At 35.2% G+C, this 22,698-nt stretch overlaps 1 protein-coding gene across 2 annotated transcripts in view; it reads right to left on the reverse strand.

The window, feature by feature from the left end:
- The window catches only part of MGAT4C (MGAT4 family member C), a 321,451-nt gene that overhangs the window by 119,963 nt on the left and 178,790 nt on the right, over nt 1-22,698 (reverse strand). The window lies entirely within an intron of this gene.

The raw sequence follows: 22,698 nt of genomic DNA on the forward strand, positions 1-22,698 counted from the left end.
GAGAAATAGCTAGAGTCTCCATTATTCTGACAGCAGGTAAGCAAATGATCAGGGAGAGGAATTATAAGTTCTAAGAATAGGGGACAATGCTTGAATTAATGTAAGAGGTGGAGCATGCTCCCCCTACTGCTCACATGGATGCGATTTCCCAAACCTTTACATTTCTTGCAAATACCAGCATATAGGACCACCAGCAAATACCTGTAGAACCACAAAGTCTTGCACCAACTGCTCTGGTGAACACCCTGCCACTGCAGAGATGAAGCCCAGATTCCATCTACTGCAGAAATCAGTAACTGTGACTCTTATGTGATACAAATAATGAGCATAATTATTTGTTTGTGCATTTAGTATGTTACTTGTGGGACTGAATGCTACTCAAATCTAAGAGACCTTGATTAGACAATATTTAAAGGCCAAAAAGTTTGACACATAATTGAAAGTATTTGAGTAAGTTGTCTATATGAAGTGAATTTTCCCCTCCAGAGAGTGATTCAGCTCAACTATCTGAAATAAATATCTTAATGATGATAGAAATTTGTTTCTGGAGATGCCTCTTTCTCTCCACAGATGAGAAGAGGAAACTTTCTGGATAAAATTAGCCAAAACTGTTATCACTAAACCATGTAGGATTGACTCAGTGCATTCACAATGTCACACTTGTGTGGAAATACACATATTATGAAAACAAAAAGCACCATGCTATATGTAGGCAAAAGGTCTAGACTAAAGTTGCACAATTACTTTAAAATCTGAGTTGTAAGTTCTTGACCATAATCATCTTTTAGCACAACCTAGGTATCAGGGCATCCACTGGACTACATTTAAAATTCAAAACAAAAGAGAAAAGGTAAAAGTTATGTTTGTACTGTGTGCCAAATGTGTGATGTACATTACTGTTCCTTTCATCATCCAGACGGGTGTCCTATTGCAGGATATCCAAGCTGTGTTCTCTGCATCTGTCCATGCGGATTTCTTTCAAAAGGAATGACTTGGAGGGATAGATAAGATCTGCATCTCACTTTTTCCCTCTTTAGAAATACTCTGTGTAATCTCTGTTGCCTTTGAATTTAGTAAGAGAAAAATCTAAAAGAAAAAAAAAATCTCTTCATCACTACCTAGGTGAAAAGGATGGTTTTTTGGTTTATTTTACCTTGGGTAGTGGAATATAAGGATAAAAATCTAAAGTCACAAAATAGACTTTCAGGTCTCATCTGCCACACACATAAAGGACTTCACTGATGAACAAGGAGGATGGCTGCAGCACAAGGTTTTAAGAGTTTTTATAATTTGGAAGATCCTAGAGGAGTGTCCTTGTAATCTGCTTTAGATAGATCAAAAATCTAACCCATGGACCAAAGCTTGGAGTATGAAAGAACTCCTCTGTCTCCTGTACTTATTAAAAATGGATAAAAAAAGAACATGTTATTGCAGTACTACTTTAATTTGTATTTTCCTAGGGCTAGTGTTCCTTTCCCAGTTATAGAGGAAGAAGGATTCTATTCAATTTGTATTTTTACTACTAAAGGTATGGATACTTGAGAAATTGATGTTATTATCATATTTCTGCTTAGCTAGCACCTTTATTATCTCTAAGAAATACTAAACACATTAAATTTTTGCAAAAGAACCCAAAACCTCTTTTTGTCAATTTTTCTCAAAATTACCTGACAAGAGAAGAGAGTATCTTGTGTAGGAGGAATGACTCAAATCTTCATTGTAAGGTCTATTACCTGATGTCATTGTCAAAATGTTCGAGTTGACTCACTCACAGAGAATCAGACAAACAAAATCGCCTATGCATACAATCAAGCAACCTCATGCTAATTCTTCTTTTAATACAGCAGGCTATAGATGTAATATGGACTTCGGAGAGTAAAACCAAGTAGAAAGTGACCATTTTCCAAAGCAATGGTCAATCTACTAGCCAGTCCTTGGGCTAGCATTACCACAGTTATCTTTATTATTTTAAGGAAAAAAAAATCATAACACTATTTTATTCAATAAAAATGTTATTCTACATTTTTTCGGATAAATTAAGTTTCTGATTGAAAAGAAGAAAGAAGTATTTTTCCATAAAATGATTCACCAGAAATTATTTCTCTTCCTTTTGAAAGGTTAAGCTAAAGAAGAAAGTCTCATTTCCTATAAGAAGCTGATTGTTATCTGTTTGGATTATCATATCATTAAGTTTCCTTGGCTTGCTTAGTTCCATGATTACTATCTAATAAAACAATGTGCATTGGTACATAAAAGGACACACTTATTAAAAACAGTCTTTGAATGCTTTGGATCAGAACATTGTGAGCGTGTAAAAACCAGCCTTACATCTATGTTATACGCATCACACTTTATTTTAGCAGAAATAACCAATAATTTGTTTATATTTGAATTTTACTAAACTGAGTAGGAACAGAAATATTGGGACATCTGACATGAAGCCTGGCAATGATGCACTGATAAATGACATGAACCTATGCAATAGGTAGGTATGCAACCGAGGGACAGGTAAAAATTAAAAAGTATTAAAAACATAGCTGCAAGATTAGCATAAAATAAATTCAAGTTTAATAATGATCTAAGCAAGAAGGGTGGAGTAGTAAAATGCTAAATACTCCTCTCCCTTATAGGCCATGGTTATCTCAACTAGCAAAATTTGGTAGTAAAAAGACAAGAAAGAATAATAATGGTTCCACCTTAACAAAAATACGTTCTTCTAACGCCACCCATGTTATAGGTATGTCCTTTAATAAAAGCCTGTGATTGTTTGTCACATTATTATCCAAAGCTGAATTAACAATGGTAAGTACCAGGAACAGCATAGACAGGACTGAACTAGTAAAGAGCACAAAAGTGTAATACAGCTGAGAAGCCCTACTGTCTTAAGTGGTGTTTGAGATGAAAATAACTATTATTCTTCTGACAGTGACTAGAGCAGACATAGTCATAGTTGTAGCTAAATTGAATGACAATATATCTCAATTCTGCAAGCACCTGTAATACTCACGACATGTGTCATTATTTTAAACTTAGTATTGTAGAGTCATGGATTGTATAATCATGGATTACTGAAATTAAGATAGAGAATTCTTAAGTGACCTAGTGAATTCTAATCACTATAAAGTAACTGTCATCAAGCTTTTAAATTAACTGGAACCTGCAATTTATTATTTCCTATTAGGTACACTACTTGACTAGTTAAACTGGTTATTGGATTCTTCATACAGTAGCCCCTGAACTCCTTCAGTCAATTAAATTCTTTATTGAATCTGATTTGTCAATGTCAGTGTCACTTCTAATCTCTTAAATCCACATTGGTTCAGAAGCTTTAAAATGTACTTATTCGGTTGCAAAACTAGGAAGTTACACAGACTGAATCCTTCCCCTTTCCCTGTTCAAGCCACGAACCTGCCAACAGTGCAAAAGATATAAACACTTGTATATATACACCTATGTAGCTACAGAATGAGCTGCTGTCTAAGATGAGCTATAGAGCATAAACAGGAAAAACATATAAACAAAAAAACTGTGTTGGGTGTTTTGCTACCAGGATGTCGCATATTGAACACTTTTATCTTTGACTCAGTTTCTTATCACTTTAGATTACAGAAATTAGCAGAACAAAGTAACTACAACTAATTCCAGAACTGGAAACTTTAAAATCTTGGTAACATTCTTCACAGGTTTTGATTGATATCCGCAAAAGTATTCTAGAGCATTTTTAAACCTGTTACAACATTAAATTCCCTCTTAAATCTCCACGTTTTTCTGTTCATCAACAAAAGCTAGATTTCAAAAGAAAAACACAGGTGTTGAAGGAAAAGAATGGAAAAATACAAGTATTAAATAACTGATCTGCACAATGTTCTTGTCAGCCTAGTAACTCTTTAGTTCACCTGAAGAGCAGCACAAAGATGCAGGCTATTTATTTCCATATTGCAAAGTAGAGTTTGCCTGACACAGACTTCTTTTTCCTTTAAAACCATTCCCTTTCTAAAGGATCTCAAAAATCTGCTTTTTACATATTATAGGCATATAAGCCTCTGAACAACGAAAGCAATTCCCCTCCCAGGTTAGGCGCATCACCTTTATTCTCAAAGAGAAGGCAAACCAGACCAGCCTCTTACCAGACACAGGGAAAACAATCGCTTCAGCTGGATCCGGCAGCGCCGTGTGCGAGCAGGCAGCCTGAGCGATCCCTGGGCCTCACACAAAAGCGAGATAATTGGCTTTCACGGAGGAGCTGTAAACATCCATCACGGCGGGGCTGGGCGGCGGCGGCGCTGCCCCGGCCGGGCTGGGCGCTCCCCGGCGGGATGATGTCAGGCTCGGCCCCGGGCGGGCGCTCATTGGCTTCCCTCACCTGGACCGGCCCTTAACCCTAAACTGCCGGCCGCCCACTGAAAGGTGTCTCTCTAATCATTGCATGCATACGCACAGGTGGGGGCTTTCTGGTTTTCCTTTTCCTTTTCCTTTTTTCCTCATCTCTTCTCTCTTTTTTTTTTTTTTTCCCTTGAAGGAAATGAGATTGTACAAGAAGCTCCTGCTTTGGGGACCAGGTGCTTGTTGTGGCTTAGCTATTGAATGTAGCAATTAAATAAATTCTAAAAACTAATTTGCCTAAATTATTAAACAAGACCCTCAGGTAACTGCATTTTCATCATCTGTTTGCTAAATGACAGTAATCATCAAAATATTGTACAGAAAAGGTATTAAAGGAAAGGTTAATGCATGCAGCACCTGCAGAACTCGTATTTTTAATGGTTTTGCATTGCAACCTCTTGAGGCATGAGATTAATAAAGGCACATGCTGGAAAAGGGGTGTAAACTCAAGAATATTTCACTACTGCAATGTTAGGTAGATTTTTTGTGTCTTTTTTGGTATTTAAAACTAACAGAAAGAGTGTAGGGTTGCACAAATGTACATGCAGAGTTATTCCTTGAATGCTAAGTAGAAGCCCAGATATTCTGTAGTAAATGAGGCATGAAACACATTGCCAAATGTATGATGTCCTAAATATAGTGACACTAAGTATTTAGCTATGTTACAGGCAATATCATAAATCATGAGAACTTTAAAATGAGTCCAAATCAGTGTTTAAATAATTGCTTTTTCCATAAATGAGTATTTTGATCTCTCACCTTTAAGTGGCAAAAAATCCTTTTACTCTATAGAAAAATGCAAAAAACCTCAATCTATCACATGTTGTATTTGTATCTTTTGTTCTATGTCAACTTTTTTTAACCTTGGGAAACTAATACTTTCTTGAAATGGATAGGAACCCAATCCCAAAGGTATTAACAGTAAAAAATATAACACACAAGTCTATTTATGGTTTGCTATCCCTCAAAAAAAAAAAATAAAATTATTGTTGCTCACTTTGTTCTCTGGGGGGAAAAAAACAAGACCAAAGAACCAGCTACACCAAGCCAAAGAAACCCAGGAAAAATGAAATATAATCAAACATGATTCAACTTAATCTAAAAGATATGTAAGGCAAGATTTCTAGAATAAACTTGATAAAGAACTCTGTCATTTTCTTGTGGTTCTTTCACAAACTTTTAGAGACTCAGGAGATTAAATTCTGGGGACTTAATAACACCAGTTTTGTGTGGGGATCTGGAGGTTAACCTATTAATCAAAACATTCTTTAGTCCAAAATGAAAGCCTTTGTTCACTTATTTCTGCTCAGAAAACATGGTAGTTCAGATGGAAACAGCTATAGAAAAAGATTAATTGCTATGCAAAGTGACAAAACTGAATTTCAAGTCAGAAAAGACTAATTTGGACAATGGGAATGTCAGCTTTGCTTTTGTGTTATAAATGTAAAATAAAGGTAAGATGTATCATGAGTGGTAAGGAAAAGAACTATTGATGAGATAAATTGTGCTTAAATGTATCATAAGTAAAAGTTATATTCTCCTGCATATTTAATGCTATATATAGTCTAGACCAAACTGGCACATTGTTGCCAAAAGTTTATTACACTGGTTGATTCAGCATGAAAAATACCTGGATTTCCCATATCTAGTTAATATTGAAATGATGAATTAAAGTTCTATGCATTTTTATACCTTTAAAGAATGTATCACTCACAGATTACCTGCCAGACCATCTTTAATGGGAGAATGCCATACTTTTAAAAAGTTCTCAATGTTCATTAAGTTTGTTATTCTCCAGTGATAATGGAGAATTTATGCTTTATGAACTAAGCAATAACTTAGAGAATTTACTTAGAAAAATGTAGTATCAGTGATAATTTGGAATATTAGTGTGGAATACTTTTTAGCAAATGACCTGCAAAATTTGACATTATCTTTACAAAGTCTTTTTTTTTTCTACAGTAATAGCTGATTAAGGAATGTTTTGAAATTGAACTACTTATGAATTTATTGATAAATTATCAATTTTTCCATGATCCTTGTTTCAGAAATTATCTTTCACCCATATTTTTAAAATCATGGAAGTATCTGGAGATCCAGGCTAAACAAAGTTAAGAGATGTAGATAACAAAGCAGTTTCATGATCCTAATCAAGTCACACAGCATTTTGCACCCTTCCACATGCTGTCACACATGGACTATAACCAGTTTGAAATACAAATGATGAAAATATATTATGCTATTTAAATTACACTCTTTAAATATGCAATAATAACAAGTCATTGCAGGGAAAAAAAGACAAAGCTGTAAGGCCATTTCTTTAAAAGAAAAATCTCTTCAATGAAATAAACATAGGTTGCAAGAGCTCAAAGCAGACTGTGTGTGAAACCCAGGAACAGTATTCATACGCTCCTATCACTGTGCCATGAGTTCCATATCTGAAAATATTGGCTTGTCCCACCTGGCACAGACAATAAAGGTGCCATTGGCAGTGATATTTCTTGGCATTTTTTAGTTTCAAGTTCAAATCGCATGGAAAAAGAAAGAAAAAAAGAACAAGAAAATGAAAGAGAAGTGACTAATGATTTTCAATAAGTATCTGTTTTTTCTTTCTATAACCTAATATTAATCAATGGATGAATAATGTTGAAGAATCTAACTGGAGGGGATATTTTAGTCCTCAAGCAGAGTGAAACTCAGGTTTATTAGTATATATTTCCCATGAGCTGAAATCATTATTGCATCTAATTGCTTGACAATTATTTCTGTCACATCAATTTAATGGTTAAACCAATTATTTATATTACAAAACATAGTTCTGCACCAAACTCTAATTGAAAAACACAAACGGCTTTTCAGTGTTGCTTAACCTATACATTATTAATATTGGAAAGGATAGGTTTAAAGATTTTTGGGGAAATTAGAACTCAGTCAGGTGATGAGTTTGTAGAGATTGATTGTGTAAGCTCAAAATTACAGCTCTCATAATCCTGTACATGAGATAAATGCCAAGTCAGGTAGACCTGATGACTATTATAAACATTATTTTCCTCCTGCATTCAGACAACACAAGCTATCAGCTCTTAGGAGATTTTTATCCACAAGATGGCAGCTCTGTTTGCATGGTCATTACTTTTACCAATGTTCAACTTAAAAATTATAACATGCTAATTTTTTTTTTTTAATTTTATAGCAGAGATGATTTTATATCTCCGCAGGAATTTTTTAAAAAATCCCCAAACAAGTGCAATAAATTTGGTTTAATTAAGGCATTAATTGAACCAAATATTGAGGTAAAATTTGCGAAGTTAAGAATTAGAAGAACATTTCAACAGTGAAATCTTTAGTTTTAGAGTTTTGAAAGAATCACCATTAAGATCCACATGTTTTTCATGCTTTAATTTCCAGGCCATAAAACCCAGCATAACCTTTAACAGATTCAATTTAAAGAGTATGAAAGGTTTTACTGATAGAAAAGGAAATGCTTATTTGCCTAAAAGAAACATAGGTTAATAGGTTTTCTCTCTTGGTAACGATCTATTTTAGTTTGCTTTATACTTAAACTCATCAAGAATGCTCATTTATGTTACTAAAATCTAATAGATATCTTTATTTCTATGTTAAGAAATGCTGAGATATTTATGTATGGATCAACCACAGACATTTAATAACAGTGTGTACCTTGTGAAATTGATAAAGTACAGAAAAACATAACAGGGAATAACTCTTTTCAAGGGGTTCACTCACAGCTGAAATGATTAGCAAGAATAGATGTGAAAGCATTTTCTTCATCAATGAAACCCAGTAAATTAAAATGAAGCTTTACTGAAACAATGCATAATTTAACACGGAGACAGTTTGCCCATGGGATAGCCGTTTCAAAGGAAATTATTTGGCCTGACTACCTGTCTGCTTGCAGTCTTTGATGGCACTTCTGGAGTCTCCTCCCTGAAACCTCAGAGAGGAGCAAGGAATTCTGAGTTTCCTAAAATTTATCATTGACCAAGACCCTTTGCACATATAATTATAAATCAGTGCACAAGAGCTTACAGGCTTGTAGGAAATGCAGAATTGATTGATGTAACTTCCATCTTAATGAAAAAGAGATGAACTCTTTTTAAGTAGTGTGGGGCAGCAGTACATGTGTGAATGGTTGTGATGGATCAGCTAATGGGCAGTAACTTGTTAACAAGGCAGCAAGGCCAAGATTCATGGCTTAGAGGCACATACCTATTCTCTCAGCATTTTACACAATGGAAAAAACACAACTCTGAGATGTGAAATTCCAGAGGACAAGATCATGTTTGGCGACCTAGCTCACATCAGCACTGCCTAGGTTGAGGTGGGCAGGGTCTAAAGAGAAAAGGTCATCTGATAGAAGGATAAAGGCCACTGGAGATAGTTTAGACTTCTGTGAAGGTGAGGCAAGCTGCCCAATGCACAACATGAGCCTGAACTCAGTTATGTCAGAGCAGATGATTCAGTACAAATTACAATCCCAGAGTGAGTGGTTCATAGAGCCAACTGTAACAGCACACTACTCGTCAGAGTATTGTCACAACAGAAGTGCTGGTCTTTCATCAGAGAATGTCAAAATACATTTATGTCACAAAGTTACATGTTCATTCCATAAACTAAACTGTGAAAAGTGTCAGGAGTAAAGGCTTTCAACTTTTCCGTGTATGTGGATGTGGAGATGATATTCTATGTCAGCATAAGTAGGCTTTATTTTGGGTCTACTGTGTGAGGGTCTATTTTAATACACTTAAAAAGACCCCCAAAACCAAGCAATATTATATGGATTAGAATGATATAATAAAGCTACCTGGGCCACATATTGGCAGCATTCTCAATAAGAACACATGAATGTGAAGATTGAATTTTTAAACACTGAATAGAAAAATTTTCACAAACAAAGCTACTGAAATGTGGAAATATTTTCTACTTCTCTGATGATCACATCACTGCAATACTTCAGCTGGTCACAAGGTGGTCACAAGCATCTCCTGGTTAAATGGCTACAATTTTTGTCTAACTGAAACTTTCAGGGAAATATTTTACAAATCTGATTCCAGAGCTGAATGGTACTCATACAAAAACTCTGAAGAACTTTTATATCTCAGAACTTTTGAATCTCTGGGAAAAAAAATTCTAAGACAAAACTGATAAGAACATAGTTGCACAAATTTTCTTCATAAAATAGGATAATGTTGCAAACCACCTGCTTAGCACCTAGTTTCCACAATTGCTTTGGATATCTTTTGAATATTAGTCTATTATATTTTGATAATTAATTACTTCATTACTGATGCCTAGATAAGGCATTTAAAGTTTCAAAGTTGAAATATTATTTGGTAAGGGCAAACAGTAGAGAAGAAACTCATTATGACTTCACACACAGGAATATAACCTGAATTATAAAATACAAACTTCACAGATTTTTTTTAATTTAAATTTCCATTTTGATAACATTACCTGTGAATTTGACCCCAAATAGAAAGATCAAAAGCACTGCTGGAAAGTGTGATAGCAGTGTAATATAGTTTACCCAAATTAAGGGTCACAGGGGTAAAAGAATGAGTAGAACATCCTGAAAATTGTGGTTTGAATACTAATGTTCATTTCAGCATCTTGACCTGTAAGATAATTGACCATTTTGGAGGAGAATTTTCAGACACTAGTGTAGTGAGGGAAGCTCTGTTAACATTTAAATCAGCAGACAAAGACAATTTTTGTAGATTCAAGTCTGAAATACTGGTCTCTGAGAGCACCTCTCATGATCACTACAAAATACAATGCAGGCATCCACCTCTTGAAGTTATCTAGCATTGGGCATGCCAAATTCCAATTTGCAAGGAATACTAACGGTACTGGATATTAATGACTGTCTACAAAAGACATAAATTATGTCATAAATGCATCACACGAGATAATAATTTACTAGCTGTACGACCCTTCTTCCTTCGCATTGGGATTCAGCTTGTTCCTGAGTTTCAACCTCACATGACAACTTTTTCAGCTGTTCAGTTGAAAGCTTATCGAAAAGGAAATTATTCAGAATAAATATGTCAGTGTTTGGTGTTTTACCAGGAGATTTTGAACCGGTATGAAATGAAGAGCTTGTTTCTGCAGCTAGCATGACAGTGTACAAAACCATGTCACTCTAAAAAGTCAGAGGTGACTGATTGAGATACAGCGTTGTGCTGACTGACCAAACAACCTTTCTGATGTGTTAAATGTTAGGATAAATTTGAATTGACAAAGCACTATATTTTTGTTATTTATACACAAAAAAGGTTATTTCCAAAAGCATGTATACCAATATCTGCCACAGTCATTACGTTATTAAAATAAGTATACGGAAAATACAGGAAAAAAATATTTTTAAAGAGAATACTAAGCAAGCTATTTATCTTCAGAGTTGATTATTAAGAGAATACTAAATACAAGATGAAGACCTTGAGGACATTGACATATGAAGTGATTTAATCTTGAAGACATTATCTTCATCCTGTTTAAGAAACAGAAGTGAAAAAGAAAGCTTGCTGTTAGAGGTCTCTGCTGGTGACTGGAAAGATGCATTTAAAAATTGCTTTTATATTCATATTATTTATATTATTATTCACATTCATATCATTCATTATTAATGTGAATTGCTGTTATATTAATATTAATATACAAAGTTATATATGGTGTTTGAGGCATGTCATAAAATGTATTTAGGCATATTTTAAAGTAGAGTTTCTGAAGGTAGTAAAAGAAAATAAGAAAAAAATTTATTAATACAAGTATTCAATGCAGCTCGATAAAACTAATTCCAGGATACAGTAGTAGTGATAGGAGAAAAAAAATAATTTTGAACTAAAATGTGGTAGACTTAGATAGCATATAAGGAAGAAATTCTTTTCTATGATTTGGTGAGACACTGAAGCGCATTGCCCAGAGATTCTGTGGATGCCCAGTTGCTGGAAGAATTCAAAGTCAGCTTGGATAGTTTGATTAATGTGACCTGTTGAAAGTTGTCCCTGCCCATGCTAAGTGATCTGTGAAGTCCCTTCCAATCCCAAAAATTCTATGATTCTATGACTTTTTGACAAAATCATAATTATCTGCATCACAGATAATGTTTTGAATGTTACAACACTGAGATGCAATTTGAATTATTATTCAGTAAAGCACACAGTTTCCTGTAGGTTGAAAACCATCTACAAGATACAATATTAACCACTACTTTATTAAGCACAGTCTATTAAAATGATAACATCTTAGGTTTTAGAACAGTTTTAGTAATTAAAGCTGGTCAAACCATTCTGCACAAAATAGTTGAATTTTGAGAAGAATGTTCAATTAGCCTACTAGATTAAATCTTTATTGATTTAAAATGAGAAATCTCTGATACATATGGGATTCAGTTTTAAATTAGCACTCACAAGTTCAGGTATCTACACGTGGGTTAGGTACCTTATCTCACTTTATAACCATGCAGAGCATGCAATGCAAACATTGGAGCCTAGCAATAAGTTCATTTTGCTTTAAACTAGGTGTCCCTGAACAGGTATAGCTGCCTAAATACAACAGTTGTTCTAAATAATGTTTAATATTTTTTGAGATGGTCAACATCAGTATCTGAAGCATCAACATGCCAGTGTAGTTGAACTCTCCTTTCTGAGAAGTGAAGGGTAAACACTGGAGACAGGAGACCTGCACTCTCCTCATCCAAGGTTTTCAGGCCAGGCAACCAAACAGCAATTTACAAAAACCCAAAAACCAGCTTTGCAAAGAATGTATGTTTTACTTGTTTTCTCTTTTGATGTATACTTAAAAAAACTAAACTGAGGTAAAATAATCCCAGTTATTGTAATTCTATGGAGTGGGAGCATAAATTGCATACAGATCTTGCACTTGTAGATGAAGCACAGGAAGAATGGCAATCAATACTATGTTTTATTGTCTCAATATTACCTAAAATACACCAAGGAAGGAAAATAAAAAATATATGGCTATTTTCATCAGCAAGATTGTGAGAGTACATGTGCTCTGTGAGGTGGGACTTCTCCATAATGTATTTGCTTTTCAATTATGAGGCTGAGATTTTAATAGATTTAATTTTGAGAAACAAATATTATTTTCTGTTTTGAAGTAGACATTGAGCTATCTAGAGCAGAGTGTTTTTTAATTCATTCTGCATAAAACTGAAATTCAATGTCCTCAAAAGAAAAATCTGAGCAATACGAACATGAAAACGTAGGAGTTGCATCCTATGCTAGACCTTTGCTGTTTTTTCTGTCTTGTTGCTTCTTTCTAAAAGTTACATCAAGGAATTATATGTGTACACTAGCACCTGTTAGTATAATATCTCCCTGCATTTGCAAATTTGTAACACTTTCTTTGGTTATATGAAATTATATAATCCACTGCTTCTATATTAATTCTATTGTGTTTCTCTTAATTTCAGGAAGCAGATTTTTTTGTTTGTTTGTGTCTAGTGAATGGACCCTGTCTGGATGCCAGGCACCCAATAAGGCCATTCTGTTACTCCCCTCCACAAACTGACAGAGGAGAAAAAATATAAAAACTGGATCATGGGTCAAGGTAAGGACAGGGAGAGATCACTCACCAATTGCTGTCATGGGCAAAGCAGACTCAGCTTGGGGATATTAAATGAATTTATCACTAACAAAATCAGAGCAGGGTAATGAGAAGTAAAATAAATCTTAAATTCCTCCCCCTGACCTGTCCCTCCTTCTTGGGCTCTACCTCCTCTCCCAGCGGCACGGGGAGACAAGGAATGGGGGTTATGCTCAGTTCATCACAGGCTGTTTTTGCAGAGGAGACCTTCCCCTGCTTCAGCATGGGATCCCTCCTGTGGGAGACATGAACTTCCTCAGTGCAAGTCCATCCCGAGGGAAACAGTTCTTCACAAACTGCTGCAATGTGTTCATTACCCATGGGGTCACAAGTCCTACCAAGAAACCTGCTCCAGCATGGGCTCCTCTCTCCACAGGTCTGCAGGTCCCTGAGAGAAGCCTGTTCCAGCATGGGTTTCAGAGCCTCCATCATACATGCAGCTGCTCTGGTGTGGGTGTCCTCCATGGCTGCAGGTGGATCTCTGCCCCCCCTATGGACCTCCATGGGCTGCAAGGGCACAGCTGCTTCACCATGGCAGCAGGGACCACGGGGGAACATCAGCTCTGACACCTGGAACACCTCCTCCCCCTCCTTCTCCACTGGCCGTGGTGTCTGTAGAGCTGGTCCTCTCACGTGTTCTCACCCTGCTTTTCTCTGGCCAAAATTATACCTGAGTAATAACTTTTTTTTTTGCCTTCCTAAATGTGTCATCACATTCCCATCATGTTTGATTGTCCCAGCCTTGGCCAGCAGCAGGCCTATCTTGGAGCCACTGAAGCTCTGCATGACATGGAGGAACCTTCTGGCAGCTTCTTGGAGAAACCATCACTGCAGCTCCCAATAAACTCTCTAAAGTATATTTTTCTTAGACATAAACATTTTTTACAGTCCTCTATATATATTGCTGAGTCAGTGAAACTTCTGCTTTTTGAGGACATGATAACTATGTCAAAATGACAAGTTTTCTTCCTATTTAAAGTGCATGACTGAGGAGCTGCTTGAAATTATGTCAAAACAGACCTCTGCTTGACTGTGCTGACTTCATGGGTAGAGGCTTTCCCCTCCGCCACTGCTAAACCAAAACATAGACTCATGTTTTCCACATTGATCTTGCTTTAATCTAAAAAATTCCCAACATTTATTCTAAAGTATACCTTATGATATAACCTTGCTTTGGATTCAGTTAATAATTAGTTCCTTTTTTGATTATTTTCTGCCTTTCTTTAAGTTACAGAATTATATAAATATTATCTATTCTGAGTTTTCTTATTGAAGTTAATGACTCATATATTGCACTTCATCTGCTTTGGATCTGCTTAATAAAGTTTGAATCCTATTTTACCTTTTCTTTTCTGAAATTAATAATCTGTATGACCTTTGCAACCTTTCTTTGACTTAATATTAAATCTCCATACCTATTTTTGCTTTCTGTGTCTTGAATGGATAAACCCAGTTTTGTTTCCTTCAATAAAATTGTTTCCTTTAATCAGTTTATCTTAATTTTTATTTAGAAGAGAGAATATTTTATTACAATTTCCTTGCCATAATTTCTTTGTTTCCATGAAAGGTCTAAAAGAGTAATATATCAGGAAATATTATTTTAAACAATTAATCTATTGCTTTAGTACAGAGTTTCTTTCACCTCTGTATCCTCTTCCCATCCCATATATGTTTTTTTAGTTTTTAACAATTTTATGTTTTATATGTGTTTTTAAAATTTTGTTTCTGTTTCGTCTCAATAAGGTGCACTCTGAGCCTCTAGCTACACAGCTTTCCTCCCACATGCTCTCTCTGCACAATCAAATTTGCAGTGTGGCTGTAATTCATCCCTGTGGCAAAAGGTAGGAACAAAGTCTGTGAATTGTCTAAGTCCAACACCAGCCTTTAAATAGACTGTATATTATCACTGTGCATACAAATGAGACTTGTGATTAGAGTTTCCTCTGTCAATTTGTTTGCTACTGTTAGATATGTAAAGGCCAAAAGAAGCCCCCTGGGACAAAAAAAGAAAAAAAAAGCAATCATAACATAAACCAATCAAAATCATTACTTTTATGAATCATCAAAGTTGATATAAATGATATCTCTTATAAAAAAATTAAAATTAATTTTTGTGTTACTTATCAGTATTCTTATTGACAAGATGGATATTTGAGTTTTTTCCCTTTATGTATTCAATTGGCTTGAAATTATTAACATGAACTGAACTCGATGGCTGAAATAAATGTCCTTTGTGGACTCACCAAAAACTGAAGGTAAGTTCTAAGTCTGTTTTGTGAGCTGGTTGAAATGTTTACTTCATAATTCAGAAACTCCAAGATGTCATTTCAGATGTTTGGTCAGCCTCCATGCTTAGGATCTTTTTGTCAGTCACTGTTTCTGTTGCTGTGTGATCCCTAAGCTGTGATTGAAGTTTGCATTTTTAAAACCACATTTTACATAAAAATCATTTTAAGACTACATTACCTGAATACAATAAGAATCAGGGAATCACAGACTAACAGGACCATGAAAGAGTAAGGCTGGAAAGGATCACAGTGGGTCACCTAGTCCAACTTCAAAAATAGCAAGTACTACATGAGAATCATGGAATCATATAATATCCAAGTCATCAATGTCCAGCTCCTGACCTCGTACAGACTGGCCACAAGAATCACACAAGAATCACACAAGAATCACACCATGTGCCTGAGAGGATTCTCCAGATGTTCAAACTCTGTCAGGGTGTGAGGGTGCTGTGACCACTTCCCTGGGGAACCTGTTCCCATGGCCAGCCACCCTATGGGTGAAGAACCTTTTTCTAATATCCAACCTAAACACAACTTCAAGCCATTCTCTCAGTCCTGGTCACTGGGCAACACAGAGAAGACATCAGTGCCTGCCCCTCTTCCCTCACAAGGTAGTTTAGACTATGATGGAGTCTCCCCTCAGACTCCTCCAGGCTGAACAGACCAAGTGACTTCAGACACTCTTCATGTGTCTTTCTTTCTAGACCCTTCACCACCTTCACAGCTCTTTAGGAGCTCTCTAATGCCTTAACATCTTTTTTGCACTGTGGTACCCAAACCTGCACACAGGACTCAAGGTGAAGCTGCACCAGTGCACAGCAGAGTGGGATGCTGGTGAAAAAAAGTTAGAAAGAAGGTCTACCAAATGAAGACCTGCTCCTAAATCTATAAAACTAGTAAAAAATACACCAGTATACTGGTATAAAAATATACACTAGTATAAAAATTCTCAACCTTTTTATTTAGCTTTGCCTCAGTGTGATAGGGAACACCTAATCAATAACAAAATGTGAGTCATTGCCTTCAAGTTAGGTGAGGCTGAATCCCCAGCAGATTTGAAGTAGTGCAGCTTTTATTTGTTGAAATTCAGTAGCGTCTTTATAGATTAAATGAAGCTGTGACAAAACTTCATTTGAAACTTTCACTGTGTACCAAAACATCTCTTATGAGTGAAATGTCTCTGTAGGTTAATTTGGGGTCATTTAGAAGAAATTTAGAGGAAGACATTTCTAAATTTTTAATCACTAAAAATACATTAATGAAATTATCCTGTTCATTAAGAAAAGTTCTTTGGGATGTTATCAGGGAGGAATGGTAACTACTTTTAATTATAACACCCGTCTAGTCTGAATAATTTAACCACAGAGCATTTTGTGTTACAATGAGTCATTGCTGCTGCCTATGATCCTTCATTCTCTCAAGCAGCTCTTTTAAACCCCTCACCCTCATTCTCCTTCTGTTTGCATTATTCAATACCTTGAAGCACTAGTCAGAAACACTCATAAAGAGGCAATGATTGTGCTTCAAAAGCTTAAAAAGAAGGGAGTCCTACTTGGTATTTCTTATTTTCCATTGTGAAACACTGTTTTGTACTTGGAGCTAGCCATGCTTTGTATTTAAAGAACTGTTCATTCAAGATTATTGTGTTCAAGGATGATATTTTTTGTGCACAGTAACTTTCCATGATGAATAATTTTTTTCAGCTGCCTTCAAGAACCCTACTCACAGACACGCAGGAAAACAGCAATTCACTATGATGGTCAGGACTGAGCACTGCTGATACCAAGAGGGGAAATGTTCTGGTTCTGAGTATCCTTTAAAGTGAAAAATATCTTCCTTGCAATCCCCTGCTGGTTAAGCAGAATGACTGTTTACTCAAAGATGACTGCATGCAGATGAGGAGAGAAATTATGGCTTAGATAGGATTTCTCAGTAAAGAGATGAAAATGCCATCATTTTTAAAGAAATAATTTGAAATATTTAAACTAAGATTGTTAGGTGGGTTTTGTTTTTTTTTTTTTTTTAATTCCTTTAGCCAAATTTAAGCAGCTTCTTTCTCATCCAGAATGAAAATAATCTGCATGATAGAAATCAGAACATTCATTTCCTTCAAAAAGTCTCTTAGAATATGTATATTATTTTCCACTAAGTGTAATTTCCTACAGTGTGTCTTTCAGATCGACAGTACTGAGGGACAGCTTCTGAGAGGAAACATACATTTTCCATTGTAAAACTAGATTTTAGACCTAGTTAGAAAATATGTCTTACGGATATGTCAAGTCCTCCTTGACTTGTTATCCTCCTTGTAGCTGCCGGAATGGCAAATGTTGAAAATTCATAATGATCTTTCTTTACACAAACAAAACCCAAGAAAATAGTTTTTCTAAAAAAAGAGGTAATTTCTACTTACACAGTTAAAAGAAAAATAAAGATTTCCATTTGGGTGTTTTGTTCTCAGATGGAAAAGAGCAAAATAGATCCTAGAGAAGTCATTATAAGAGACTACCTAAAAATAATTAATAATAATATGTGTAGAAACTGTCATATGTACATATGATGTAAAATAAATTAATAGAGGTTTACATTGCTTTCATTGTTTTCCACAATGAGCAGTGTTCAATTCTATTTGACCTTAATTAGTGTAATTGATAGTAGTTTTAGAGCTGCATGCCATTTTAATAATGTAGTTACAGCTTTCATGACAGAAGAAAAATGAAATAGCAGCTGGGAGTTATCTATTAATAGTGAGAGAGCAGAAAGGTAAAAGGAAAGACTCTTCTTTTCTAGGACTCCAGGGCTTTTATGGCGTTAGTAATGAATGACTAATGTATTCTAAGAGGAGCACAGTGATCTCCAAGGATGTAATGAAGGGCAGTAGGAGGTAGGATCAATATGAGTGAGAAATTTTATATCATTAGGAAATCACATGGCTACAAGAGTATACAGCTAGACCAGTAAAAATGTCAAAGCTTGTGAATACAAACCATGTATATACACGCATGTATGAATAGCATTACCTGGGCCTGTGTATTTAGGGCTCAGACCGTGTCAAAGACAATGCTTAAAAGTTTCTTGGGAAAGCATGCAGTGCTACATCTGGTCATGATGTTAGAGAGAACAACAGGATAATCAAAAATTGCTTCGAGATGTGATTGTTTGAAATTCATTTGAAATAAGACCAAGGTATAATGAAAAAAAAGACAATAAATGAGAGCTTCTAAGTTGTGAGCAAAACATCCTAAATGAGTAAGTGCATTCATTAGCTTCAAGTGGCAATGTTTTTCTTGAAGGTTTCTCCTATCACTGTTAATGGCACTCAGTTTCTGAAGCTGGGAGGCTTTACAAGGAAAGGAAACTTATTGTACTCTCTCTTTCTCACAGATATGGTAAAAAACCCAGTATAAAACAAATTAAACCTCTACCATGGTATTCAGTGCATATTATACTGGAAGAAACAAGTATGTTGAGCTAACTGCCAATTATATCTAAATCGTTATTCCACTAAATTCCTCTCTGGCAGTACAGTTAGGCACAATACTTTTGTAAAAGTTACAGTGTATGATGAATTAATTCACAGAGGCTTACTATGTTTTTTAATCTAACAATTATTTTTATTTCTGTAAAATAAAAAGAAAAATATGAACACTGAGTTAATAAAAAATATGACAAAAGATGGCTGAATGGAAAATTAAATAATCTAGGGACATATATTAGTTTTCAACTGTACATGTAACCAGCAAAGAACTTAGTTGACTTGAGGAAGACCAGTTTGCTCATGAAAATGAATAACATAACATAGCTCTTATAACTTCAGCCTATTTTGAAGACCATGCAAAAACGTCTGAAGTGAGGTATTGACTAAGTTTTCATAAAATATTTTTGAAATATCTATGTTTATGGCATTTATATACAAACACACTTAAGAGTATGCAGCTGTCTTACAGACATGTGAATGCTCAGATTGAAAGAAAGAAAAATATTTCTAAATATTTGTAAAACAAATTCTCATCCAGTTTTTTTTTCTAGTCTTGCAGAATGATTGTCTTATTTTCTTTTTTCCTTGTGTTTTTGCTGTCCTGTGTTTTTAAACAACAAAATGAGCTTCGATAATAGGAATTTTAAAACTTTCATTACCTAGGAAAAGTGAAAAACCTTCACCCTGTTGTTAAATTCGTTGCTGTTCCAGCTAAGAGTATATTGTGGCCACATGATGGACAAAGTTCTTTTTTTAGATCAATCAGTGCAAAAAGGGCACACTTTATTTTGCTGTGCATTTTGTTATCACATATTTTAATGTTGCTGTTAATACTTATGGGTTAATTAGATCCAGGAAAACAATGAAGTCAAGGATTCTACCAGGGTCTACCTGGTAGAATCTACACAGGGTTCTACCTTTGATGTGAAAAAATATGCACAGCAATTTCTTTTGTTATATAGCTATATAAAATTGGTGCAATATTAGATGACTTTTCAAAAAAATTTAACTATGCATATTTAGTCTTGCACTACCTAATTGCTGAACATGCAAACATTATTTGCTTTCTGTAGCTTCTTCTCCTCTGCCTTAACTCAAGAGTCCTTTAGATGTAGCCACGCACTTCAGAAAGTTAAATCTTTCAACAAAAAGGCAATGTACAGGACAATCAGAGGAGATATTTGAAATCAGGTCACAACTCTGATGAGGCACAGCACCTTGATTTCATTATGGTTTTCCCTTCACAATTATATAAATCATGTAAAATAATTAGCATTTTTGATTCCTCCTTTGTCATATACACTGCTCACGCAGTCCAAGTACAAATTAAAACTTCAGAGATTTACCTAAAATTTATTTTTGAGTTTCTTGTAGATATTCAACTCAGCTTATTAATCAGTGAAAAGCATAGCATTCACTCTCTGAAAAAATGCAGAGTGAACTTTTTTGGTTCAAAGTCTCATTTTGGTCTAGATGATTTAATTTACTTGGGGAATTGTGGCAACATCAGGATCATCCTCCAATCAATAAAACCAAACCACCACAAATCCCCAAGCATTTTTATCTGTATAATACCTAACCAACATCTCTGATTGTTTCTCTGAATGACACATGGCGTGAGGTTCCTTGTGGATAGTTATGCTGTTATGTTCTTGACTACTTTGTGTACTGAATCATAAATTCAACTGTGCAAAAAAATTTGCTTAGCATGAACAGGTTTGTAAACTCACCCTCAAACTCCCTAATGACTCTTGTTTCTCTTTCTGGTTAAGGATGGAATTCCTTTGTAGGGACTTGAAAAAATGATTGTGGCAGAGTATTTACTATTTTATCCTGGAATAATCATGAACCACTTTAGACATGTAAATCCTGGACTTAAGCTCCTTTAATTAAGAACATCTTGAACATAACTGAATTAACTAAAGCTTAGAAACACAGGATTTTTAGCTTGTGAGTATAAAATAATTTGATTCATATTTCATGTTTCATATATGAGGTTTTTTATTACAATAGTGGTATTCTTTTTACAGCACCTCATACTCCATTCAGTTGCAAGCTGGAGGTGTCTGAGACTGACTTATCATCTTACAAGCAACATGGACAGGATTTTAGCTTGTCATTGAGGAATGTGAAAGGTATGTAAAGAATTTGATCTTTTGGTTGTTGATTTTTGTTTGTTTGTTTGTTTTTAATTGGATGACTATAGCAATTATGGAATATTTTTTCTCTGAAAGGTCACATGAAGTATTTGTTTGCACAGTACATCAAGTGGCTGTTGCTGAAAATGTATGTCAGCCTTTCCTGAGTGTAATACATGAGAATAAAGACTCCCAAATATATAATACTGCATTTTTAACTTAGTCTTCTTAAGCAGTAATTACATCAGAAGATTGGGGTGAACAAGAATCAGAATATGCAAATAATCAATTTCTAAGATAAATATTTCATAAAACTTGTCTTGAAAAAAAAGAAGCTAAAAGATACCCTTTGACATAGATTAAATTCAAAGTTTCCCATTTTCAATCTTCAATTTCAATTTACTGAACAAACTTTCTATGTTTGGACATCTTTTTCTTTCTTTTTTTCTTTCTGGCCTGACTCAATTTTTTATCAAATCTTAAGTGATTTGTAAAACTCCTCATATTTACATGGCAATAAAGAAATGACATTTTTTCTATTTTACATCTTAATCTGCTAACTATATCTCCTAGGTGGCAAATGCAAGGTGTGTCCGGGGGTGTGTATTCTATTGCCAACTGTTAGAGGTGGGGCACTTATCTTCTGTTAAGGGGCCAGTGACTGTCACTGCATGGCTGATAAAATTACATCATCACATTGTGACATGCTCCACCCAGGGGGAGGAGCCAAGCATTTTCCTGGATATAATCTGGGATTTGGAGCACCATAGCCAGCCTTTTCCTACTGGATTCCCAGAGAATGAACAGGCCCATCTGCACCACCTTCAGAGGAAAACTGAGGAAAACTACACCCTACTAGAGGTTCACTGCTTCAACAGAACCACACCTGTGCCTCCAGGAGAACAGCAGGCACCCTTTAATCAGACTGCTCTACTAGAGGATCACTGCTTCAACAGAACCACACCTGTGCCTCCAGGAGAACAGCAGGCACCCTTTAATCAGACTGCTACCCACACCCTGACCCACAGGTTGTCGATTTGTATTCTGGCTCTCAGTGCTGATTTGTATTACTGCATTTTTATTTTTATTTTTCCTGACAAACAACTGTTAATCCTCCTACCATATCTTTGCCTGAGAGCCCCTTAATTTCAAAATTATAATAATTCGAAGGGAGAAGGTTTACATTTTCCATTTCAAGAGAGGCTCCCACCTTACTTAGCAGACACCTGTCTTTTCAAACCAAGGCACTTTACTCTACATACCATCACTGACTTTATTATTGAGGATAAGAAGTTGACAAGTGCTTCACACTAGGAATCTAAATATAATGATCATATTTGGCCAAAGGAAAATCCAGTTTCCTCTAGTAAAGGAAAAGGGGAAGCCAAAAATTTCAGTCTGTAGGTATTATTTTATGATACAAGTTATAACACAGGTAAACTAGAAATTAACAGTTGCTGATGCTTGGCCAAATGTAAAAGTATTGCATTCAAAAAAAACCCAAAACAAACAAACAAACAAAACACCAAAAAACCAAACCAACCAACCAAACAAACAAAAACAAACAAACCAAAAAAACAAAAAAAAAAACCAAAACAAAACAAAAAAAAAAACAAACAAAAAAAACCCCAAAAAACCCTCCCCCAATTATTTTGTCTGGTACACACAGTATTAGCCATCTGAATAACACATTTTCCCTGAAACAGATTTGGATCCACCCAATGATTCAACGTGTTTAAAAATTCTCTCATTATCTCTTTTAACTAAACAATCGATAGAAAGAATT

The sequence above is a fragment of the Passer montanus genome, unplaced genomic scaffold (genome assembly GCF_014805655.1).
Source record: "Passer montanus isolate IOZ18808 unplaced genomic scaffold, ASM1480565v1 scaffold17, whole genome shotgun sequence".
Taxonomy (NCBI): domain Eukaryota; kingdom Metazoa; phylum Chordata; class Aves; order Passeriformes; family Passeridae; genus Passer; species Passer montanus.